Source organism: Scyliorhinus torazame, chromosome 25 (genome assembly GCF_047496885.1).
Source record: "Scyliorhinus torazame isolate Kashiwa2021f chromosome 25, sScyTor2.1, whole genome shotgun sequence".
In the NCBI taxonomy this organism is placed as follows: Eukaryota; Metazoa; Chordata; class Chondrichthyes; order Carcharhiniformes; family Scyliorhinidae; genus Scyliorhinus; species Scyliorhinus torazame.
In genome coordinates this window covers 48,424,594-48,451,594 of record NC_092731.1, presented here as the reverse complement: position 1 = coordinate 48,451,594, position 27,001 = coordinate 48,424,594, and the positions used below count along the sequence as shown (strand labels likewise).

General features: G+C 48.9%; 1 long non-coding RNA gene across 1 annotated transcript; it reads left to right on the top strand.

Moving 5' to 3' along the window:
• Nucleotides 1-2,605: 2,605 nt before the first annotated feature.
• On the top strand, nucleotides 2,606-23,544 carry LOC140402512 (uncharacterized). Its single transcript, XR_011938147.1, has 2 exons — nucleotides 2,606-2,934; nucleotides 23,276-23,544. It is a non-coding gene; the product is annotated as an uncharacterized lncRNA (long non-coding RNA).
• The last annotated feature ends 3,457 nt before the right edge of the window (nucleotides 23,545-27,001 follow it).

The following is a 27,001-nucleotide window of genomic DNA, read 5'->3' as shown; positions in this document are numbered from 1 at the left end:
TACTGCACTGCCCTCATCTACCTTGATATTAGGAGAGCTACGAGAGGGCATGAACAATCTTTGGCGGGTAGGATCAAGGAAAACCCCAAGGCCTTTTACACATATGTGAGAAATATGAGAATGACTAGAGCGAGGGTAGGTCCGATCAAGGACAGTAGCGGGAGATTGTGTATTGAGTCTGAAGAGATAGGAGAGGTCTTGAACGAGTACTTTTCTTCTGTATTTACAAATGAGAGGGGCGATATTGTTGGAGAGGACAGTGTGAAACAGATGTGTAAGCTCGAGGAAATACTTGTTAGGAAGGAAGATGTGTTGGGCATTTTGATAAACTTGAGGATAGACAAGTCCACCGGGCCTGACGGGATATATCCAAGGATTCTATGGGAAGCAAGAGATGAAATTGCAGAGCCGTTGGCAATGATCTTTTCATCCTCACTGTCAACAGGGATGGTACCAGGGGATTGGAGAGTGGCGAATGTCGTGCCCCTGTTCAAAAAAGGGACTAGGGATAACCCTGGGAATTACAGGCCAGTTAGTCTTACTTCGGTGGTAGGCAAAGTAATGGAAAGGGTACTGAAGGATACGATTTCTGAGCATCTGGAAAGACACTGCTTGATTAGGGATAGTCAGCACGGATTTGTGAGGGGTAGGTCTTGCCTTACAAGTCTTATTGAATTCTTTGAGGAGGTGACCAAGCATGTGGATGAAGATAAAGCAGTGGATGTAGTGTACATGGATTTTAGTAAGGCATTTGATAAGGTTCCCCATAGTAGGCTTCTGCAGAAAGTAAGGAGGCATGGGATAGTGGGAAATTTGGCCAGTTGGATAATGAACTGGCTAACCGATAGAAGTCAGAGAGTGGTGGAGGATGGCATATATTCAGCCTGGATCCCAGTTAACAGTGCCGTACCGCAGGGATCAGTTCTGGGTCCTCTGCTGTTTGTGATTTTCATTAATTACTTGGATGAGGGAGTTGAAGGGTGGGTCAGTAAATTTGCAGACGAGATGAAGATTGGTGGAGTTGTGGATAGTAAGGAGGGCTGTTGTCAGCTGCAAAGAGACATAGATAGGATGCAGAGCTGGGCTCAGAAGTGGCAGATGGAGTTTAAACCTGAAAAGTGTGAGGTTGTGCATTTTGGAAGGACAAATATGAATGCGGAATACAGGGTTAACGGTAGAGTTCTTGGCAATGTGGAGGAGCAGAGAGATCTTGGGGTCTATGTTCATACATCTTTGAAAGTTGCCACGCAAGCGGATAGAGCTGTGAAGAAGGCCTATGGTGTGCTCGCGTTCATTAACAGAGGGATTGAATTTAAGAGCCGTGAGGTGATGATGCAGCTGTACCAAACTTTGGTAAGGCCACATTTGGAATGTACAGTTCTGGTCGCCTCATTTTAGGAAGGATGTGGAAGCTTTGGAAAAGGTGCAAAGGAGATTTACCAGGATGTTACCTGGAATGGAGAGTAGGTCTTACGAGGAAAGGTTGAGGGTGCTAGGCCTTTTCGCATTAGAACGGAGAAGGATGAGGGGCTACTTGATAGAGGTTTATAAGATGATCAAGGGAATAGATAGAGTAGACAGTCAGAGACTTTTTCCCCGGGTGGAACAAACCATTACAAGGGGACATAAATTTAAGGTGAAAGGTGGAAGATAGAGGAGGCATATCAGAGGTAGGTTCTTTACCCAGATAGTAGTGGGGGCATGGAATGCACTACCTGTGGAAGTAGTTGAGTCGGAAACATTAGGGACCTTCAAGCAGCTATTGGATATGTACATGGATTACGGTAAAATGATATAGTGTAGATTTATTTGTTCTTAAGGGCAGCACGGTAGCATTGTGGATAGCACAATTGCTTCACAGCTCCAGGGTCCCAGGTTCGATTCCGGCTTGGATCACTGTCTGTGTGGAGTCTGCACGTCCTCCCCGTGTCTGCGTGGGTTTCCTCCGGGTGCTCCGGTTTCCTCCCACAGTCCAAAGATGTGCAGGTTAGGTGGATTGGCCACGATAAATTGCCCTTAGTGTCCAAAATTGCCCTTGGTTTGGGTAGGGTGCTCTTTCCAAGATCCGGTGCAGACTCAAAGGGCCGAATGGCCTCCTTCTGCACTGTAAATTCAATGATAATCTATGATTAATCTAGGACAAAGGTTCGGCACAACATCGTGGGCCGAAGGGCCTGTTCTGTGCTGTATTTCCTATGTTCTATGTTCTATGTGCGTGGAAATTTTTTTTATGCAGAGGTGGTAGAGGCGGGCACGATAGCATCATTTAAGATGCATCTAGACAGATATATGAATGAGCGGGGAACAGAGGGAAGTAGATCCTTGGAAAATAGGCGACAGGTTTAGATAAAGGATCTGGATGGGCGCAGGCTGGGAGGGCCGAAGGGCCTGTTCCTGTGCTGTAATTTTCTTTGTTCTTTGTTCTTGTTCTCTTTTACTCCAATCCAGTGTCTCCGAATCGCCATTGCAAATACTAGATTTGTTGCAAATTTACTGAACCGAAGCGGAATTCCACAATTGCCCTGGTGGAATATTAACTCACGTCGTAGCTAATTAACCCAGATCCTAGATTGATCATCGATGAGGTAATGTTGCCCGGATGCTTGACTAACTATTCAGCCATTGATGTACTTGGCTAATACTTTCACTGAACACAGCTCTGCGATTTCAAAGGAAAAGCTGTGCCCACGGAGTCAAGCTGCCAACTCATCCCATGTCACGCAGATAAGAAACACCTTGGGATAGGATGTCATTGTCAGTCACTCCCCTATAAGTGCGGTAATAAAGGCAGGAAACTCTCCCGATGTGTGTTTCGATTCAAGGTGACGGATGTTGAGTCTGTAAAAATGCCTAAGACGATGAATGCTCTGCTATTCGTTCTTGGGCTCCTAATTGTTGGCGTTGAAGAGTTAATCATTCAATCAGCTTCCAAAGGTAACAGTCCTTCACTTCTCCAATCTCTGAACAGCCCATCTTTAAACTATTCTACTTTTTAAATTTTTTCTCTCTGCTTTCATAATGAGGTTTTGATTGTTTGACTGAAGAAGATTGTGACCGGCGGGTTTAGGATTTTAATCTAAACTAATTCTACCACAAATTGTGTCTGGATGCCTGACCGGGTGAAGGGAAAGACAGATGTTCAGAGTTGAGCCAAGCACACAAGCAACGCGCGGTCAAACTGTTGTCTCCTTTTGCAGTGATAGTCGCCAGCCGGAATGTGGATCATGTTTCGAAGTAAGGTTACAGCCCAGATTCTAGAAAGGGATAAACTCACAAAACCTGAGGCAGGCTCCTGCTCCTTGATTGACGGTGTGAGAAATTGAAATTAAAAAAAAAAATTCCCAGGATGCTGAACTCCCGAGACACATTTCCCGACATCCCAGTGTGCAGTTTCACAGTTTCAGAACTGACAATTGTGAGCAATGCTGCAACAATATGCACCCGAACAAGAAGAACCCAAAGCAGGAGCAGACCATTCAGTCTGACCAAGCCTGGTATTCGGGGGAAAGTATAACTTCCCTCCCTCCACCTCCCTCCAGCCCCACAGCTACATCCACAAACACATCTGCTCTTTTATCATTTCCGTCCAGGCAAAAATAAACTTCGCTATTCTCACTTTGCCGACGTTAAATGTTGGATCATTCCCTACAGTCTGGGGGCAGAGGAATCCAGGTTTCACTAGTGTGAAGACATGCCTCCTCATCTCACTCCATAATGACCAGTAGTCTAATGCGGCAGCGGGATGGAAACCAATGTAGCGAGTCAGAGGGTAGTAAAGAAGGGGACAGAAACGAGTTCGGAGAAAAGTGGAAGGCAGAGAAATAGTTTGAACTGCCTAGAATGGCAGGAGGTGGGAACCAGAGCAGTAGGTCAACGGGAGAAATAACTGAGGGAGAGCTACAGACTGAGGCCAGTGAGATTAAGAGGAAGAGCAGGCACGGAATGGTTGGTCAACGCAGCGGGGCTGGTGGGCTGAAGTGCATCAGGTTCAATGCGAGGAATATTTCAGGGAAGGGAGATGAACTTAGAGCTTGGATTAGTCCGTGGAATTATGAGGTTGTTGCTATAACAGAAACTTGGTTGAAAGAGGGAAAGAATTGGCAACTAAACATTCCAGGATTTAGATATGTAGTGGAGATGCCGGCGTTGGACTGGGGTGAGCACAGTACGAAGTCTTACAACACCAGGTTAAAGTCCAACAGGTTTGTTTTGATGTCACTAGCTTTCGGAGCGCTGCTCCTTCCTCAGGTGAATGAAGAGGTCCCGGAGAGACCTCTTCATTCATCTGAGGAAGGAGCAGCTCTCCGAAAGCTAGTGACATCGAAACAAACCTGTTGGACTTTAACCTGGTGTTGTAAGACTTCGTACCAGGATTTAGATACTTCAGGCAGGACAGAGGGGTTTCAAAAGGGGTGGGGGAGTTGCATTACTGGTTGAGGACAATATCACAGCTGTGCTGAGGGCGGACACCTTGGCGGGTTCATGCAGGGAGGCAATCTGGGTAAATCTCAGGAATAGGAAGGGTGCTGTCACAACGTTGGGGATTTACTATAGACCTCCTAACTGCCAGCGGGAGATAGAGGAGCAGATATGCAGACACATTGGATTGGATTGGATTTGTTTATTGTCACGTGTACCGAGGTACAGTGAAAAGTATTTTTCTGCGAACAGCTCAACAGACCTAATGTACATGGGAAGAAAAGGAAATACATAATAGGGCAACACAAGGTATACAATGTAACTACATAAGCACTGGCATCGGATGAAGCTGGTGCAGGAGTGAGGGTTTCCGTTATCTGGAGCACTGGGAGCTCTTCCGGGGCAGGTGTGACCTATATAAGAAGGAAGGGTTGCATCTAAACCGGAGAGGCATAAATATCCTGGCCGCGAGGTTTGCTAGTGTCACACGGGAGGGTTTAAACTAGTATGGCAGGGGGGTGGGCACGGGAGCAATAGGTCAGAAGGTGAGAGCATTGAGGGAGAACTAGGGAATAGGGACAGTGTGGCTCTGAGGCAGAGCAGACAGGGAGAAGTTGCTGAACACAGCGGGTCTGGTGGCCTGAAGTGCATATGTTTTAATGCAAGAAGTATTACGGGTAAGGCAGATGAACTTAGATCTTGGATTAGTACTTGGAACTATGATGTTGTTGCCATTACAGAGACCTGGTTGAGGGAAGGGCAGGATTGGCAGCTAAACGTTCCAGGATTTAGATGTTTCAGGCGGGATAGAGGGGGATGTAAAAGGGGAAGCGGAGTTGCGCTACTTGTTCGGGAGAATATCACAGCTATACTGCGAGAGGACACCTCAGAGGGCAGTGAGGCCATATGGGTAGAGATCAGCAATAAGAAGGGTGCAGTCACAATGTTGGGGGTTTACTACAGGCCTCCCAACAGCCAGCGGGAGATAGAGGAGCAGCTAGGTAGACAGATTTTGGAAAGTATAAAAACAACAGGGTTGTGGTGATGGGAGACTTCAACTTCCCCAATATTGCCAGGATGTTGCCTGGAATGGAGATTAGGTCTTACGAGGAAAGGTTGAGGGTGCTAGGCCTTTTCTCATTAGAGCGGAGAAGGATGAGGGGCGACTTGTTAGAGGTTTATAAGCTGATCAGGGGAATAGATAGAGTAGACAGTCAGAGACTTTTTCCCCAGGTGGAACAAACCATTACAAGGGGACATAAATTTAAGGTGAAAGGTGGAAGATATAGGAGGGATATCAGAGGTAGGTTCTTTACCCAGAGAGTAGTGGGGGCATGGAATGCACTGCCTGTGGAAGTAGTTGAGTCGGAAACATTAGGGACCTTCAAGCAGCTATTGGATAGGTACATGGATGACGGTAAAATGATATAGTGTAGATTTATTTGTTCTTAAGGGCAGCACGGTAGCATTGTGGATAGCACAATTGCTTCACAGCTCCATGGTCCCAGGTTCGATTCCGGCTTGGGTCATTGTCTGTGCGGAGTCTGCACGTCCTCCCCGTGTCTGTGTGGGTTTCCTCCGGGTGCTCCGGTTTCCTCCCACAGTCCAAAGATGTGCGGGTTAGGTGAATTGGCCAATGATAAATTGCCCTTAATGTCCAAATTGCCCTTGGGGTTGGGTGGAGGTGTTGAGTTTGGGTATGGTGCTCTTTCCAAGAGCCGGTGCGGACTCAAAGGGCCGAATGACCGCCTTCTGCACTGTAAATTCAATGATAATCTATGATTAATCTAGGACAAAGGTTCGGCACAACATCGTGGGCCGAAGGGCCTGTTCTGTGCTGTATTTTCTATGTTCTATGTTCTATGTTTGACTGGGACTCACTTAGTGCCAGGGACTTAGACGGGGCAGAGTTTGTAAGGAGCATCCAGGAGGGCTTCTTAAAACAATATGTAGACAGTCCAACTAGGGAAGGGGCGGTACTGGGCCTGGTATTGGGGAAAGAGCCCGGCCAGGTGGTAGATGTTTCAGTAGGGGAACATTTCGGGAACAGTGACCACAATTCAGTAAGTTTTAAAGTGCTGGTGGACAAGGATAAGTGGTCCTAGGGTGAATGTGCTAAATTGGAGGAAGGCTAATTATAACAATATTAGGCGGGAACTGAAGAACCTAGATTGGGGGCGGATGTTTGAGGGCAAATCAACATCTGACATGTGGGAGGCTTTCAAGTGTCAGTTGAAAGGAATTCAGGACCGGTATGTTCCTGTGAGGAAGAAGGATAACTACGGCAATTTTCGGGAACCTTGGATAATGAGAGATATTGTAGGTCTCGTCAAAAAGTAAAAGGAGGCATTTGTCAGGGCTAAAAGGCTGGGAACAGACGAAGCCTGTGTGGAAAATAAGGAAGGTAGGAAGGAACTTAAGCAACGAGTCAGGAGGGCTAGAAGGGGTCACGAAAAGTCATTGGCAAATAGGGTTAAGGAAAATCCCAAGGCTTTTTACACGTACATAAAAAGCAAGTGGGTAGGCAGAGAAAGGGTTGGCCCACTGAAGGATAGGCAAGGGAATCGATGTGTGGAGCCAGAGGAAATGGGCGAGGCACTAAATGAATACTTTGCATCTGTATTCACCAAAGAGAAGGAATTGGTAGATGTTGAGTCTGGAGAAGGGTGTGTAGATAGCCTGGGTCACATTGAGATCCAAAAAGTCGAGGTGTTGGGCGTCTTAAAAAATATTAAGGTAGATAAGTCCCCAGGGCCTGATGGGATCTACCCCAGATAACTGAAGGGGGCTGGAGAGGAAATTGCTGAGGCCTTGACAGAAATCTTTGGATCCTCACTGTCTTCAGGTGATGTCCCGGAGGACTGGAGCCTAGCCAATGTTGTTCCTCTGTTTACGAAGGGTAGCAAGGGAACTACAGGCCGGTGAGCCTTACTTCAGTGGTAGGGAACTAACTGGAGAGAATTCTTCGAGACAGGATCGACTCCCACTTGGAAGCAAATGGACGTATTAGTGAGAGGCAGCATGGTTTTCTGAAGGGGAGGTCGTGTCTCACTAACTTGATAGATTTGTTCGAGGAGGTCACAAAGATGATTGATGCAGGTAAGGCAGTGGATGTTGTCTATACGGACTTCAGTAAGGCTTTTGACAAGGTCCCTCATGGTAGACTAGTACAAAAGGTGAAGTCACACGGGATCAGAGGTGAGCTGGCAAGGTGGATACAGAACTGGCTAGGTCATAGAAGGCAGAGAGTAGCAATGGAAGGATGCTTTTCTAATTGGAGGGCTGTGACCAGTGGTGTTCCGCAGGGATCAATGCTGGGACCTTTGCTGTTTGTAGTATATATAAATGATTTGGAGGAAAATGTAACTGGTCTGATTAGTAAGTTTGCAGACGACACAAAGGTTAGTGGAATTGCGGATAGCGATGAGGACTGTCAGAGGATACCGCAGGATTTAGATTGTTTGGAGACTTGGGCGGAGAGATGGCAGATAGAACATAGAACATAACAGCGCAGTACAGGCCTTTCAGCCCTCGATGTTGCGCCGACTTGTGAAACCATTCTAAAGCCCATCTACGCTATTCCCTTATCGTCCATATGTCTATCCAATGACCATTTGAATACCCTTAGTGTTGGCGAGTCCACTACTGTTGCAGGCAGGGCATTCCACACCCTTACTACTCTCTGAGTAAAGAACCTACCTCTTACATCTGTCTTATATCTATCACCCCTCATTATGTCCCCTCGTGCTAGACATCACCATCCGAGGAAAAAGGCTCTCACTGTCCACCCTATCCAATCCTCTGATCATCTTGAATGCCTCAATTAAGTCACCTCGTAACCGTCTTCTCTCTAACGAAAACAGCCTCAAGTCCCTCAGCCTTTCCACATAAGATCTTCCCTCCATACCAGACAACATTCTGGTAAATCTCCTCTGCACCCTTTCCAATGCTTCCACACCCTTCCTATAATGCGGCGACCAGTATTGCACGCAATACACCGAATGCGGCCGCACCAGAGTTTTGTACAGCTGCAACATGACCTCATGACTCCGAAACTCAATCCCTCTACGTTAGCTTTTATTAGTAAAAGCTAACGCACCGTAAGCCGTCTTAACAACCCTCTCAACCTGAGTGGCAATTTTCAGGGATCTATGTACATGGACACCGAGGTCTCTCTACTCATCCACACTGCCAAGAATCTTACAATTAGCCCAGTACTCTGTCTTCCTGTTATTCCTTCCAAAATGAATCACCTCACACTTTTCTGCATTAAACTCCATTTGCCACCTGTCAGCCCAGTGCTGCAGCTTATCTATGTCCCTCTGCAACTTGTAACATCCTTCCGTACTGTCCACAACTCCACCGACTTTAGTGTCATCTGCAAATTTACTCACCCATCCTCCTACGCCCTCCTCCAGGTCATTTATAAAAACAGCAGTGGCCCCAAAACAGATCCTTGTGGTACACCACTAGTAACTGGACTCCAGTCTGAACACTTCCCATCAACCACCACCCTTTGTCTTCTTCCAGCTAGCCAATTTCTGATCCAAACTGCTAAATCTCCCTGAATCCCATGCTTCCGTATTTTCTGCTGTAGCCTACCGTGGGAACCTCATCAAACGCTTTACTGAAATCCATATACACCACATCAACTGCTTTACCCTCATCCACCTGTTTGGTCACCTTTTCAAGAACTCAATGAGGTTTGTGAGGCACGACCTACCCTTCACAAAAGCGTGTTGATTATGTCTAATCAAATTATTCCTTTCCAGATGATTATACACCCTATCTCTTAAAAAACTTTCCAAGATTTTGCCCACAACAGAAGTAAGGCTCACTGGTCTATAGTTACCGGGGTTGTCTCTACTCCCCTTCTTGAACAAGGGGACAACATTTGCTATCCTCCAATCTTCTGGCACTATTCCTGTTGACAAAGATGACTTATAGATCAAAGCCAAAGGCTCAGCAATCTCATTCCTAGCTCCCCAGAGAATCCTAGGATAAATCCCATCCGGCCCAGGGGACTTATCTATTTTCACCCTTTCCAGAATTGTTAACACCTCCTCCTTATGAACCTCAAGCCCTCCTAGTCTTGTAGCCTGAATCTCAGTACTCTCCTCGACAACATTGTCTTTTTCCTGTGTGAATACTGACGAGAAATATTCATTTAGCACCTCTCCTATCTCCTCGGCCTCCAAGCACAACTTCCCACTACTGTCCTTGACTGGCCCTACTCTTACCCTAGTCATTCTTTTATTCCTGACATATCATTCGAAAGCTTTAGGGTTATCCTTGATCCTACCTGCCAAAGACTTCTCATGTCGCCCCCTGGCTCTTCTTAGCTCTCCCTTTAGGTCCTTCTGAGCTAACTTGTAACTCTCGAGCGCCCTTACTGAACCTTCATGTCTCATCTTTACGTAAGCCTCCTTCTTCCTCTTGACAAGTGTTTCGACTGCTTTAGTAAACCACGGTTCCCTTGCTCGACCACTTCCTCCCTGCCTGACAGGTACATACTTATCAAGGACACGCAGTAGCTGTTCCTTGAACAAGCTCCACATTTCCATTGTGCCCATCCCCTGCAGTTTTCCTCTCCATCTGATGCATCCTAAGTCTTGCCTCATCGCACCATAATTGCCTTTCCCCCAGATATAACTCTTGCCCTGCGGTATATACCTATCCCTTTCCATCACTCAAGTAAACGTAATCGAATTGTGGTCACTATCCCCAAAGTGCTCACCTACCTCCAAATCTAACACCTGTCCTGGTTCATTACCCAGTCCCAAATCCAATACGGCCTCGCCTTTCGTTGGCCCATCTACATACTGTGTCAGGAAACCCTCCTGCACACATTGGATTTGTCAACGGACCCATCTAAAGTACTCGAACCAGAGCGTTTCCAGTCAATATTTGCAAAGTTAAAGTCCCCCATAACAACTACCCTGTTGCTTTCGCACCTATCCAGAATCGTCTTTGCAATCCTTTCCTCTACATCTCTGGAACTTTTCGGAGGCCTATAGAAAACCCCTAACAGAAAACCCCTAACAGAGTCCGGATTAAAACCTAGCAGCATTTAGATTGTTTGGAGGCTTGGGCGGAGAGATGGCAGATGGAGTTTAATCCGGACAAATGTGAGGTAATGCATTTTGGAAGGTCTAATGCAGGTAGGGAATATACATTGAAAGGTGGAACCCTCAAGAGTATTGAAAGTCAGAGAGATCTAGGTGTACAGGTCCACAGGTCACTGAAAGGGGCAACACAGGTGGAGAAGGTAGTCAAGAAGGCATACGGCATGCTTGCCTTCATTGGCCGGGGCATTGAGTATAAGAATTGGCAAGTCATGTTGCAGCTGTATAGAACCTTAGTTAGGCCACACTTGGAGCATAGTGTTCAATTCTGGTCACCACACTTGTGGAGGCTTTAGAGAGGGTGCAGAAGAGATTCACCAGAATGTTGCCTGGTATGGAGGGCATTAGCTATGAGGAGCGGTTGAATAAACTCGGTTTGTTCTCACTGGAACGACGGAGGTTGAGGGGTGACCTAATAGAGGTCTACAAAATTAGGAGGGGCATAGACAGAGTGGATAGTCAGAGGCTTTTCCCCGGGGTAGAGGGGTCAATTACTAGGGGGCATAGGTTTAAGGCGAGAGGGGCAAGGTTTAGAGTAGATGTATAAGGCAAGTTTTTTACACAGTGGGTAGTGGGTGCCTGGAACTCGCTACCGGAGGAGGTGGTGGAAGCAGGGACGATAGTGACATTTAAGGGGCATCTTGACAAATACATGACTAGGATGGGAATAGAGGGATACGGACCCAGGAAGTGTAGAAGATTGTAGTTTAGTCGGGCAGCATGGTCGGCACGGGCTTGGAGGGCCGAAGGGCCTGTTCCTGTGCTGTACATTTCTTTGTTCTTTGTTCTTTGTTATTTATATACCTACAGAAAACTGGGATTTCCACTTTATCGAAAGAGAAAATGCTGGAAAATCTCAAAATGTCCGGTAGCATCTGGAGGGAGAGAAAATGGCTAGCGTTTCGAGTCAAATGACTCTTTGTCAAAGCTAACAGATAGAGAAAGTGGAAAATATTTATACTGTGGAATAAGAATTAATTTGCTTTTACTTCCACTTTATGTTGGTTGCCAGCCTTTTCTCATAATCAGTCTTAGCTTCTCTAATTATCTTCTTTCATCTTCCCTCTGAATCTTCTCTCTGCGTCTTGGTTCTCTACAATCTTTTCTACCTTCGATCTGTCATAAGCACTCTTTTTATTCCTTATATTAATTTTTGTCTCCTTTGTCATACTCGTACCCTGCTCAGGAAATATACGTGATTGTGAATCAGGACCATTTATGATTTGAAGGTAACCGAATGACCAGCTACAGTTTTTCCCCTCCAACTTGTCTTTCCCATCTAACTGTCCCAGCTCCCCTCATGCCCCATTGAGGTTACCCCCCCCCCCCCATTAACTCTGGATTACCCCCCCCCCCCCATTAACTCTGGATTACTGATTTTCCGTAACCATCATCAGCATTCAAGTTATGATAAAATGATCACTGAGTCCGAAATGTTCCCCCATTGACAGCCCGCCCACATCAGTTCCACGAACCAGGTCGAACAGTGCGTTGTTTCTTGATGGACTGGACATAGATCGCTTTAAAAAAGTTTCCTGAACATTACCTAAACACATTTGCCCCTTTCCGGCCTTTACAAATCAGTTGTTTCAGCCTGCGTTCGGGTAATTGCAGACCCCGCTTACAACTGCTCAATGATGTTTGAGTTATTCTGTAATTCCAGCGCATTCTTTTAAATTAAAAAGAACAAAACGTTTTAATGAAATGTACAGATTAAATTTATTTTTTTAAATATACATTTAGAGTACCCAATTCATTTTTTTCCCAATTAAGGTGCAATTTAGTGTGGCCAATCCACCTACCCTGCACATCTTTGGGTTGTGGGGGTGAAACCCACGCAGACACGGGGAGAATGTGCAAACTCCACACGGACAGTGACCCAGACCCGTGATCGAACCTGGGACCTCGGCGCCACGAGGCCGCAAGTGCTAACCCACTGCTCCACCGTGCTGCCCACCAGATTACATTTATTGATGGAAAGAGTAAAATGATAAATTTTATTAATAAAGACGCCGAGAAGCAAGGTGCAAAAAACGCTAAAATTCCGAGGTCGTGCAGGAGCACAGCTTCCGAATATTTGAAGACGGCAGGGCATATTTAAAGTGGGGCGAACAATCCATACGGTGTTTTGGACTTTATAATAATGAGTAAGAAAACAAGAAAGCAATCACACCTGAAAAAAGAACTGCTTTTTTGAAGAATATGAAAACAACACACAGGTTACATAAATGTACCACATGAATGGCTCCAGGGAGTCGGAACTTCAGTTTATTAGATAGAGGAATGATGCTGAGTCCACTTGTCTTATAAAAGGGAATGTTGCTCGGATATTTAATCAAGACATTCCAAATCATGAAGAGGTTTGGTCAGAGAAGATGGGAGAGAAACGTCCCATTGATGCAATTTTCGAAAATCCACAGAGACCGAGTTAAGATGATTGGTGAAAGCAGAAGATATCTTTCTTGACATCCAATGTTTACCTTCCCAGGTGCACTACCTGAGAGCTGATTGATTCAATGACTTCCACTAGAATGTTATAGTCATCTGTAGGGTAAAACTATGAAGCTCCATGGCAAAACGTCGGGTTGGTCAATTGCACATGAATAGAGCCAGGGTGACACGAATGGTCCTAAGATCTTACACTTTGTTTAAACGCTTCTCTCTTTCCATCAGTAGAATCCAGTAGTCCTATCATAGTGCATTAAACATTTATGTGCTTACTTACCCAAGGGACTTTGGAAAACCAGATGCACTAGATCTCCGTGTTTCTTGTTTTCCAAACCATTTTTCCCCTCCACAAAAGATGAAATATGTATGTCAGACAAGGCTTCATTTTCTGAAAACCATCATCGCTGAATCGAATTTTACCTTTCTTGTAAGGAGGCATTGTTAAATAATAATTTCCAACATTTTCCCAATAACTGTCAGTTGGCTATGTAATGTTCAATTCTCCGTCTTACTCCTACCTGCTTCCATGAATAGAATTGTCTCAGGTCTCAGAAATATTCTATCTCAATCTGACTAAAAGCCTGTCTTCGATTCAGGACAAAGATGGAGTCTGTGCCTGTCATAGGCCCATACAGAGAGTGATTATAGCACAGTATTCCTCACAGAACCATCCCTCTAATCCTCCCGATGACGTAAAAATATTCTCTTTTCCTTTCATCTCCGACTTCATTCCTCTCAGCACATATTTGACCTCATATTTCCCAAACATATGGTAGTATTTCACGATTCTATTTTGTCTCGGTTTTGGGGTCAATAGATTGGAATGTACTCTATTCTGTGTGTGCATGGAACTCATCAAAGATGTTAAATGTTTTTTTTGCAGCCTCTGAATTTATTTTGTTATTCAACAGTTGATCCTGGCCGAGATACTTATTAACTACTTAACCAGGAAACATCCACAATAAATGTACGCATCTTGCACCTTTACACTTCTAATAATATTAATCTTTTAGTGTCACAAGTTATTGTGAAAAGCTCCGAGTCGGCACATTCCGGAACCTGTACCTGGCTCCATTTAACCGATCCACATCTTAATTAATCATTCACAGCCACACACACACACACATTAGTGTAATATCCCTACAACATATTTTTAAAAGTAACATGATTTCTCACATGGATGGCAGGATGTCCCGATTTAATACCACTCCCTACATCAAAAGAGGAGATTTCTCCTCAATCCCGCCATTATTTCCTACTTTTCTTGCAGCAAGTATGCTCACTGATTCGTTGCACAGTCAGTTAGAAGAAAGAGCAATACAGCACTGGAACAGGCCCTTCTGTAATCCAAGCCTGTACCGGTCATAGTACCAGACTTGGCCAAAATCTTCAGCACTTCCTCGTGCCGTATCCCTCTTTACCCATAAGAACTTCTTTATCAAACGTCTCATCAGTCTTCTTTGTTCCAAACTAACCTTTCAGCATTGCAGCATTCTATTAAATCAATCAGGAGGTGGCTCTGGAAATAGTGGATGCATTGGTGGTCATCTTCCTGGATTCTATACTCTGGATCTGTCCCTGCAGATTGGAGGGTAGCTCACGTCACTCCGATATTGAAAAAGGGAGGTCGAGAGAAAGCAGGGAATTATAGACAAGTAAGCCTAACATCGGAAGTGGGGAAAATGCTTGAATCCCTTATCAAGGACTTTATAGCAGAACATTTAGAAAGCAGTGGCAGTGATCCAGCCAGAATCAGCATGGATTTATGAAGGGAAATCATGCTTGACAGATCAGTTGGAATTCTTTAAAGAGGTAACCAGTACAGTGGACAACGGAGCCAGTCGATGTGGTATATTTGGACTTTCAGAAGGCGTTTGACAAAGTCCCGCATAAGAGATTATTGTGCAGAATTAAAATGCATGGGATTGGGGGAAATGGATTGAGGTGGATGGAAAACTGGTTGGCAGAGAGGAAACAAAGAGTAGGAATTAACGGGTCTTTTCCAAATTGGCAGGCAGTAACCAGTGGGGTACCACAGTGATCGGTGCTGGGACCCCAGCTATTCACAATACATATTAATGATTTGGGTGAGGGAACAAAATGTAACATCTCAAAGTTTGCAGATGATACCAAATTAGGTGGGAGGGTGAATTGTGATGAGGATGCAGGGCGGCGGGATTCTCCGATCCAGTGGCTAAATGTTGATGCAGATGTAAAAGCCGGATGTTTTACAATGGCGTGAATGGGCCGCTGTGAGTAGCAATTCTGGCCCGCAAAAGGAGCTAGCACAGGAGCCGCGAGAAGTGGGGATCAGACCGACGCATCAATGACGCTGGCCCTCACTCAGTCGTAAGATCCGCAAGATTGCCGCCGCCCGCCGGGCCGCCCCAAGGTTCAGGGACCTGGATACGCTGCTGGACACGGGAGAGGAGAGGAGGGCGGTCCTGTGCCCCACACGTGGACACCACCAGTCCGGCGTTTGTGGAGGGAGGTGGGCAATTCTGTCAGCGCCACAGGGCACAAACAGAGCCGCGATAAGATGCACGACCTTACGAGAGCAGGCAGGGTGAGTACACAGCAACGTGCCCCTGACACCACCCCGCATACCACCCACACATATGAAAGGTGCCCCCAGGGTGACGGCACAACCCCGATGTGACCCATATGGGCTGCACCCACCCATGCGGGTGCCCCGTGCTGCCCTGCCATCATTTACCCACCATCAGCGCTGCCTGCATCGGGCCGCCAAACCCTGATGTTTGTTTCTCCCGCCCCCACGCCCCACTGCCCACAACCACAGGGAGAGAACTGGAGGGGTTCTACCCATACCGCACCCCCTCACCGTCCATGAGTGAACAGAGGGCCGCAGGCAGAGCCGAGGGCCGGGAGGTTGCCGGCTGCCAGGTCGAGGCGAACCAACAAGTGAGACTCCCCCGCCTGACGTCAGCCCCCTCACCCCATCCCCCCCACTCCACCCCCTCCACCGTCCCCCACTGCACCCCCCTCACCCCCTCCACCCTCTCCCACTGCACCCCCCTCACCCCATCCCCCCATCCCCCACTGCACCCCCCTCACCCCATCCCCCACTCCACCCCCTCCACCCTCTCCCACTGCACCCCCCTCACCCCATCCCCCCATCCCCCACTGCCCCCCCTCACTCCACCCCCTCCACCGTCCTCCACTGCATCCCCCTCACCCCATCCCCCACTGCACCCCCTCACTCCATCCCCCCCACTCCACCCCCTCCACCCTCTCCCACTGCACCACCCTCACCCCATCCCCCACTGCATCCCCCTCACCCCATCCCCCACTGCACTCTCCTCACTCCATCCCCCCCACTCCACCCCCTCCACCCTCTCCCACTGCACCACCCTCACCCCATCCCCCACTGCATCCCCTTCACCTCACCCCACACTTCACCCCCCTCACCCCATCCCCCACTGCACCCCCCTCACCCCATCCCATGCAACACCCCCCCACCCCATGCCCCACTGCACCCACTTGACCTCCTTTCGTCTGTTTAATGATATGTGTTGTCTTGTGTCTTACAGGACAAGCCGCCGGTGGTCCTGGCCCATCTAGCATTGCAGGCCCATGGCCAGTGCCAGGCCCAGTGGCCCCCGTGGCACGCAGACCACGGCGGGGAGGCGGGAAGACCTTCCACTGACAGGGTGACCAAGGACACTGAGAGAAAGAGGACGACACCCGGGACACCGACAGCCAAGACACAGGCACCCTATCCCCTGATGCACACGACACCGAGAGCACTGCCACACAGAGCACGCCAACCCAGAGGACTGATGGGCCGGACAGTGACACGCACACGGGGGCAACACAGGCCAATCGGGCCAGGGGTCGACCGCAGGAGACCCCGGATTTTGGCCCTGACGACGACCTTGACTTCTCGGACTGATGTAACCCAGACCCTCCACCATCGCGAGACACTCGCTGCGGTCGGGCACTTTAGCCATGAGGCTTCTGGGACACTCACTGGTGCGCACCGCACAGCCGCTCTGGTACAGCAGGTGGAGGTAGGAGCAGCCGAGGGGCCGGACGGTCGGAGGGCAGCCCAGCCGCGGCATCCAGCTGCCGCCCAGAAGGGTGCCGGGTTCCTGGACTTACCAGACCCACCCACAGACCCGATGCGTTTGGAAACCCAGGGAGTGGACAACGGGATGACAGCCGCCTTCCAGAATCTGCAGACGCAGGTGGAGGAGTCCATCCGCTCCAGGAGCAGCGAGTGGTACCGGTCACGGCTGCCTCCCAGGCCGACACCGCACGGGTGGCGTCCGCGATGGAGGCAATCGGGACAACGGTTTCGACCATAGGTCAAGGTTCTGCAAGTCCTGGGGCTTCCCCATGTCCCAGAGCCAACTGGACATTGCCGCCGGGCTTCGGGGTCTGGCGGAGTCTCAGCAGGCCTTCTCTGAGAGCATCGGCGACATCTCCCAGGTGCTGCTGGCGTTGCACAAGCCCAGAGGGAGGTGGCAGGGTGACAGTCCCAGGCAGGGATGACCCACTCCCTGAGCTCCATCGCTGCTGAGGTTCGGACCCTGGTCGACAGCACAGCGGGCCTCCAGGACTGGCAGCGCCAGGTGTCGGTGGTGCCTCGGGGCTTGTCTCCGCTCGCACCCCAGTCCCCTGGAGAGGCCCGGGGACACCGGGCACACCGAGGGAGGAGGAGGTGCTGGGGCCCGTGCCGGTGACTCCTGCAGGGGAGGTCCCGGAACACCGCGGCACCTCGGACTCCCCTCGTCCCATCCCTGGTGCACCTGGTGGACAGCGGGCAGAACAGGGGGCTCCATGCCATCCAGGATGCCTGAGGAGCAGCCTGGCCCATCCCGGTTGGGCCGACCCAGGAAACGAGCGCCAACGGGGAGCCAAGTCGCAGGACAGGAGTCTCAGCCGTCCGCCTCCACTCCTGCTGTACCGTCTGGGGATGTAAGGCCAGGAAGTTCGACACCTAGTAAGTTGGCATGGGTGCAGGGCACAGTTTAGTTATAGGGGCTAGGGCACGTGTATGTAACCTTTCTAATTAAACTCACTGTTACACCAATGCAAGCTGCCTCTGGGATATGTCCGATGATGGTGGGTTCGGGTAGGGGACTGAGTGCCGCGGTGGTCGACGGGTAAAGGAATGTTGAGCCCCGGTGGGTGTAATGTGTGCCCCCCCCCCCCACCCGGACGTCCACGCCACCCCGCCCCCAGCGATTCGACAGGGCCATGTGAAGGAGTGTCCAGGCCACATACAGGGACTACCCAGGTGGAGGGGGCAAATGTGGCCATGAGTCAGACATTGTCTAACGATTTGGAGCTGACAGCTCATCGCAGAGCGGGTTGTCATCATCCTCCATGGCATCGAGCACAGCCGCTTCCACAAGCAACCGTGTGAGCCCAGCCCATTGTGCCACAGGTGGATGTGTAATGGAGGGTGTGGTGCATGAGGTTGTGTGGGAGGTAAGGGTGGTGGGTGGTGGGGGAGGTGGGGGTGCGGGGAGGTGACGTGGTGCCAGTGCCACTGCTCAGCGAGCCTCTGCCCCCCTAGTTGGTGAAGCGTGCTCGCTGGCCCTGCCGATGGCATTGTGCAGCCTCCCGTCCATATACGGCCCCCATGTCCCGTCGATTGCCCCGCCCCTCCCCATCCTCCTCTTCTGGAGAACGGTGCCCTTCCACGGGCTCCCCCTCTGCCTCCTATTCCTCCTCCTCCAGCACATCGCCCTCTGCTGGGCGATGTTGTGCAGGACACAGCAGACCAGAACGATGCAGCTGACCCTCTCCGACGGGTACTGGAGGACCCCCCACAGAACGGTCCAGGCACCTGAAGCGCATCTTCAGCAGCCCAAAGCACCTCTCGACCACACCCCTGGGCGCTGCATGGACATCGTTGTAGCAGCGCTCCTCGTCGGTCTGTGGCCTCCGTATTGGCTTCACCAGCCACGACCGCAACAGGTAAACCTTGTCGCCCAGCAACCAGCCCTGCAGTCTGGGGGGGGTGGGGGGGGGGGGGCGGGGGGCGTCCCTCGAACATGGCGGGGATGAACGATTGGGCCAGGATAAATGCCGGGGTAGCGGGTGCAGACGTGCAGGATCTTCATCCGATGGTCACAGACCACCTGAACGTTCATGGAGTGGGACCCCTTCCTGTTCATGAACACGGCCCTGTTATCCGCTGATGGCCACATGAACCCCATCGATCGCCCACTGGACCATGGGCATCCTGGCCACGGCAGCGAATCCCGCACCCGGGCATCCTGGCTGGCCCGGAACCCGATGTAGCGGCCGGCGATGGCATACAGGGCGTCGGTCACTGCACGGGTGCACCGGTGCCTGCGAGATGCCGGACAGGTCCTGACTCGGCAACTGGAACATAAAAGTTCAAGGCCACCGTCACCTTAAAGGCCATCAGGAGACGCTGTCCCCGCCCCCCCCCGCAGTCCCACGTGGTGCCAGGTGTGCAATCAGGTGGTGAATATGGGCGATGGTCTCCCGGCTCATCCAAAGTCTCCTCCAGCATGTCCCGTCCGGCAGCTCCTCGAAGGACATGCGGCGCCAGTATACACGAGGCCTCATCGGCTGCCACCTGGCCCCCTGCAGCCCGTCCCTCTGCTGCAGCTGCCGCCACCTCTTTAAGCAGCCTGCGCATACGCTGCCACAGGGCCGCATGCAGGGCAGCCGCCGCCGCCACGGCGGCCAACATCGCTGGCTGGTGCCCAAAGATGATGATCTGCAGGGCGTGGGGGTGGGGGTAGGCAACAGATTGAACCATGGCGCATGGTCCCTTCCACAAGCCGCCCAGGTTGGTCGATTGTGCCACGCTTGCACCACACAAATGCATGCCCATCAACCGCTGGCCGCACCCTCTGTGCCCCGGCTCCTGTTGCCCGTGCCTCCTGATAGCGCCACCGTTGGATGGCAGTGCCCTTGGTGGGGGATGCCATGGAAGCCCCTACCTCCTGGTGGGCGCCATCGGCTGGGTGGCCGGCCCCCCGGGGGTGGGGGTTGGGTCTGTCACCCATCCACAGGGTCGGGGTCTCGCGCTCAGCGAGCGCCCAGGGTCGGTGCCCATTAGCCTGGCCACCAGGGGGATTCAGTCTGAGGATTCAGGGTAAACCATTTTGGACAGAGATAAGGAGACACTTATTCACACAAATAATAGTGGCCCATTCCCGGCCGGCAGAGCTGTCCTCCCCACGAACCCCCCTGAATCTGGAGGCCCTTCCCCCGTCAGCCCCTCGCCCCCAGCCACGGCCGTGCCCGTCCCGACACCCGTGCGTCCCCCCATGCCGGCCCCTTAGCTCCTGCTTCCGGGTCTTGAGTCAGCGACTTGCGCACGATTTTTAAAAGCCGGTTGGGGGCGCCGCCGTGACCTGGGATCTGGACTTCAGTCCATCACCGGGGAATCACCGGGGCCCAGCGAATCGCTAAACGGGCATCTCCGGCGATTCTCCGGGCCGTTCGGCGCCGAGGACAACCATGCTGGTTTCGCTTGTTGGCAGAATCGCAAAACGGCGTCGGCATATCGTTGGGAACAGAGATTCTCCAAACCGGCGTGGGCTGAGAGAATCCCACCCAGAGATCCAACAGCAATATCTGGACAGGTTGGACGAGTGGGCAAACCAATGGTAGATGCAGTATAAGTTGAATAAGTGTGACGTTATTCATTTTGGAAGCAAGAACAGGAAGACAGATTACTACCCGAATGTTTGTAAATTGGGAGAGGGGAGTGTGCAGCGGGACCTGGGTGTCCTTGTGCATCATTCGCTGAAGGTAAGCATGCAGGTGCAGCAGGCGGTAAAGAAGGCTAATGGTATGTTGCCCTTCATTGCGAGAGGTTTCGAGTATAGAAGCAGGGATGTGTTGCTGTGATTTTCCAGGGTCTTGGTGAGGCCACACTTGGAGTATTGTGTGCAGTTTTGGTCTCCTTCTCTGAGGAAGGATGTTCTTGCTCTCGAGGGAGAGCAGCGAAGGTTTACCAGACTGATTCCAGGGATGGCGGGACTGTCATACGAGGAGAGATTGACTCGGTTGGGATTGTTCTCGCTGGAGTTCAGAAGAATGAGGGGGGACCTCATAGAGACTTATAAAATTCTAACAGGACTGGACAGGGTAGATGCAGGGAAGATGTTACCAATGATGGGTGTGTCCAGAACCAGGGGTCACAGTCTGAGGATTCAGGGTAAACCATTTTGGACAGAGATAAGGAGACACTTATTCACACAAAGAATGGTGAGCCTGTGGAATACATTACCACAGAAAGTAGTTGATGCTAAAACTTTGAATATATTCATGATGCGGCTGGATATAGCACTTGGGGAGAATGGGATCAAAGGTTATGGGGAGAAAGCAGGATTAGGCTATTGAGTTGGATGATCAGCCATGATGGTGATGAATGGCGGAGCAGGCTCGAAGGGCCAAAACACCTCCTCCTTCTCCTATCTTCTATGTATCTATGTAATCCCCCCATTTCACCTCCAAACCTTTAATATATAGAACAAGAAAACGTGGGAATATCACTTATATCCCACTGGACAAATATCTCGCAGGCACTGACAAGTAACCTTTCTTTCCCACTGAGCCAATTGTGTGTCCAGTCGGCTACATTCCGCAGGAACCCATGGAGACTTATTTGTAACCACTCTGTCATGTGGGAATTTGTCAAGAGTCGTGATATAATCTATGCAGCCCACACCATGCCAACAGCAATGGAGATACTATAATTATGATAGATGATAGAGCATTCAGATAGTTTTAGTCCAACAAAAAAGTTGACCTGGGTTCGTTTGCGGAAATTAACTACCGTCACCAATCTTACTTGTCACTTGCTCAATCTTCATTCAACTTAGTCAGTCACGGTCTTCTGTTAACATCCCCGCTGACTGTCTTCGATTAATCTGCACCTTTTGAAGTGACAGTTTATCCTGTCCCGATGAACTGATTCCAATAAATTGACCACAACTGAGGTTCGATTGACTGACCTGCCATTGTTCGATATATAGAACATAGAATACAGAACGTTACAGCACAGTACAGGCCCTTCGGCCCATGATGTTGTGCCGACCATTTATCCTAATCTAAGATCAACCTAAGCTACACACCTTCAGTTTTCTGCTGTCCATGTGCCAGTCCAAGAGTTGCTTAAATGCCCCTAATGACTTTGACTTCACCACCTCCGCTGGCAGTGCGTACCACCTGGTATCGGGGACGGCACAGTGGCACAGTAGTTAGCACTGCTGCCTCACAGCTCCAGGGACACGGGCTCAATTCCAGCCATGTGTTTGTGGAGTTTGCACTTTCTCCACGTCTCCGTGGGTTTCCTCCGGGTGCTCCGATTTCCTCCTACAGTCCAAAGGTGAGCTGATTCGGTGTATTGGCCATGCCAAATTGCCCTTAGTGTCCAAATGTGTGCCGTTTATGAGGGGTTACAGGGATAGGGCAGGGGAGTGGGCCTCGGTATGAAGCTTCAAGGATTGGATCAAGTCCAACTGGGGTGGGTTATTGATTTTTGGAAATCGTATAATTGATGTGTTTTTATCAGTGTTTGTAGATAGGTCTTGACAAGCAGACAGATCTCATCTCTCCTGTACACGGCATCAAGCTTGGGTTAATAAAGCCGTCTTATCCAGGTTGTTGTCTCTGTTCCTCTCTGTACTGAGTTGAGCCATAACCACAGGGAAGAACCCCACGTGAAATCTGACTCAATACAGAGGTTTTGAAAACGCTCCTATAGCATCCTTATGCACTGTGGGAAATATGTGGTTAATCCTATCATGTCATCAAACGTATCTGTTATTGGATTTAAAAGACCTAGATTTTCCTTTGCACATAGATGGCAGAGAAGATCTTCCTACTTGTGAGGTGCAGGTTCGCTGGGATTATGGAAATGGGGTGCCGGAGTTTGTCTGGTTAGGTTGCTCTTTTGGATGGTCGCTACAGGCTCTCTGGGCCTCATGGCCTGATTCTGCAACGTAGGGGTTATACGGTTCTATAACTGAAAGTAGCTGTTCTTTTAAAACTGATTTCGCATTTTTAAACCAAAACATAACATTTCCACTTTGAATGGCCTTTAGTTATGGCAAGTGTTCTAATATCATTTTCTAAAATAAAGATATGGTATATTCCACGTTGGTTGAAGAATAGCATGTAGATTTAATAAACCCAAAATAGAAACTGTTAATGGATACTACAGAGTTAGTCGCAATAGCACTGTCCAGCCAGCTGCCAATTTCAGCATTAGGCATTCGCACATTCAATCAATAATTTATTCATTTTATTTTGAAATTCAGAATTTTTGAGTCTCTGCAACTTGCCTGGAACAATGTGCCGGAAGAGGGATTGCAAACCGGAAGAGGACTATTTCCCTTTACATTGCTACCATGGTTTGGAATGTTGCAAGATCCGCTTTCAGCCACTCGACAGCATTGGAGCCCCAGTAGACCGTGGTCCTTTTCTTCAGTGAATGACTTTCATTGGCTCTCTGATTGTTTGCGAGCAGATACAGTCACTCTGTATTGCTAAACAAGGCTGTACTCAGAATTAAGATTAATTGCATTTACCACTGCTTTCAATCCTTTCCTTATTTCTCGTTAATATTTGTCTGTCTGCATTCGGGATAACTGAGGCAGCAATGTGGGTAGTAAGAAACCTGGGAATCACAGAAAGTGCTGAGAAGAGCTTCGGAAGTCTTAAAAATAACACATTCTGAGCGTGATGCTGCAACCTGATGAATCCCATAATGTGCGGACTCTAACCATTGTGCGTTCAATGGAATTAGACCATAAGACATATGAGCAGAGATTGGCGATTCCACATCTCGAGTCTGCTCTACCATTCAATGAGATCATAGCTGATCTGATGTGACAATCCTCACGTCCACTTTGCCGCCATATTCAAACAAACAAAGAACAAAGAAATGTACAGCACAGGAACAGGCCCTTTAGCCTTCCAAGCCCGTGCCGACCATGCTGCCCGACTAAGCTACAATCTTCTAAACTTCCTGGGTCCGTATCCCTCTATTCCCATCCTATTCATGGATTTGTCAAGATGCCCCTTAAATGTCCCTATCGTCCCCGCTTCCACCACCTCCTCCGGTAGCGAGGTCCAGACACCCACTACCCTCTGCGTAAAAAACTTGCCTCGTACATCTACTCTAAACCTTGCCCCTCTCACCTTAAACCTATGCCCCCTAGTAATTGACCCCTCTACCCTGGGGAAAAGCCTCTGACTATTCACTCTGTCTATGCCCCTCATAATTTTGTAGACCTCTATCAGGTCGCCCCTCAACCTCCGTCGTTCCAATGAGAACAAACCTAGTTTATTCAACCGCTCCTCATAGCTAATGCCCTCCATACCAGGCAACATTCTGGTAAATCTCTTCTGCACCCTCTCTAAAGCCTCCACATCCTTCTGGTAATGTGGCGACCAGAATTGAACACTATACTCCAAGTGTGGCCTAACTAAGATTCTATACAGCTGCAACATGACTTGCCAATTCTTATACTCAATGCCCCGGCCAATGAAGGCAAGCATGCCGTATGCCTTCTTGACTACCTTCTCCACCTGTGTTGCCCCTTTCAATGACCTGTGGACCTGTATTCCTAGATCTCTTTGACTTTCAATACTCTTGAGGGTTCTACCATTCACTGTATATTCCCTACCTGCCAAAATGCATTACCTCACATTTGTCCGGATTAAACTCCATCTGCCATCTCTCCGCCCAAGTCTCCAAACAATCTAAATCCTGCTGTATCCTCTGACAGTCCTCATCGCTATCCGCAATTCCACCAACCTTTGTGTCGTCTGCAAACTTACTAATCAGACCAGTTACATTTTCCTCCAAATCATTTATATATACTACAAACAGCAAAAGTCCCAGCACTGATCCGTGTGGAACGCCACTGGTCACAGCCCTCCAATTAGAAAAGCATCCCTCCATTGCTACCCTCTGTCTTCTATGTCCTAGCCAGTTCTGTATCCACCTTGCCAGCTCACCCCTGATCCCGTGTGACTTCACCTTTTGTACTAGTCTACCATGAGGGACCTTGTCAAAGGCCTTACTGAAGTCCATATAGACAACATCCACTGCCCTACCTGCATCAATCATCTTAGTGACCGCCTCGAAAAACTCTATCACGTTAGTGAGACATGACCTTCCCTTCACAAAACCGTGCTGCCTCTCACTAATACGTCCATTTGCTTCCAAATGGGAGTAGATCCTGTCTCGAAGAATTCTCTCCAATAATTCACATAACTCTTGATTCCCACACTGATCAACCATCTGTCTATCTCAACCTTGAACACATTTAACGATCCAGCCTCTACAATTCTCTGCAGTAAATAATTCCACAGATTCATTTTCTTCTGAGAGAAAAAATTCCGCTTCATCGGTGTCCCAAATTATAAGACCATAAGATATAGGAGCAAAATGAGGCCACTTGGCCCATCAAGTCTGCTCCGCCATTCAATCATGGCGGATATTTTCTCATCCCCATTCTCCTGCCTTCTCCCCACAACCCCTGATCCCCTTATTAATCAAGAACGTATCTATCTCTGTCTTAAAGACACTCAGTGATTTGGCTTCCACAGCCTTCTGCGGCAAAGAGTTCCACAGATTCACCATCCTCTAGCTGAAAAAAGTCCTCCTCATCTCTGTTTTAAAGGATCGTCCCTTTAGTCTGAGATGGTGTCTTCTGGATCGGGTTTTTCCTACAAGTGGAAACATCCTCTCCACGTCCACTCTATCCATGCCTCGCAGAATGAGAGGAGAACTAGCTAAGGTAGACTGGGAGCAAAGACTTCATGGTGAAGCAGTTGAGGAACAGTGGAGAACCTTCCGAGCGATCTTTCACAGTGTTCAGAAAAGGTTCATACCGACAAAAAATAAAGACGGTAGAAAGGGGAAAAATTGACCGTGGATATTGAAGGAGGTGAGGGGGAGTATCAAATTGAAGGAAAAAACATCCAAAGTGGCAAAAATTAGTGGGAGACTAGAGGACTGGGAAGTCTTTAGGGGACAACAGAAAGCTACTAAAAAAGCTATAAAGAAGAGTAAGGTAGACTATGAAAGTAAACTGGCTCAGAACATAAAAGCAGATAGTAAAAGCTTCTACAAATATATAAGACAAAAGAGAGTGGCTAAGGTAAATATTGGTCCTTTGGAAGATGAGAAGGGAGATTTAATAATAGGAGACGGGGAAATGGCTGAGGAGCTGAACAGGTTTTTTGGGTCAGTGGAGGACACAAATAACATGCCAGTGACTGATGGAAATAAAGATATGATAGGTGAGGACCTTGAGATGATTGAAATCACTAAAGAAATATCTAATGTATTGCGCAAGCTAATGGGGCTAAAGGTAGACAAGTTTCCTGGCCCTGATGGAATGCATCCCAGAGTGTTAAAAGAGATGGCTAGGGAAATTGTAAACGCACTAGTGATAATTTATCAAAATTCACTAGACTCTGGGGTGGTCCCAGAGGATTGGAAAGTAGCAAACGTGACACCAATGTTTAAAAAAGGAGGTCGGCAGAAAGCGGGTAATTATAGGCCGGTAAGCTTAACTTCGGTTGTAGGGAAAATGCTGGAATCTATCATTAAGGAGGAAATAGCGGGGCACCTGGAGGGAAATTGTCCCATTGGGCAGATGCACCATGGGTTCACAAAGGGTAGGTCGTGTCTGACTAATTTGGTAGAATTTTTTGAGGACATTACCAGTGCAGGAGATAACGGGGAGCCAATGGATGTGGTATATCTGGATTTCCAGAAAGCTTTTGACAAGTTGCCACACAAAAGTTTGCTGCATAAACTAAAGATTCATGGCATTGAGGTTAAAGTGGTAGCATGGGTAGAGGATTGGTTAACTAACAGAAAGCAGAGAGTGGGGATAAATGGGTGTTTCTCTGGTTGGCAAACTGACTTCCCATGTCCGTGCAACATCGTGGGCTGAAGGGCCTGTACTGCGCTGTATCGTTCTATAGAACATAGAACATAGAACAATACAGAGCAGTACAGGCCC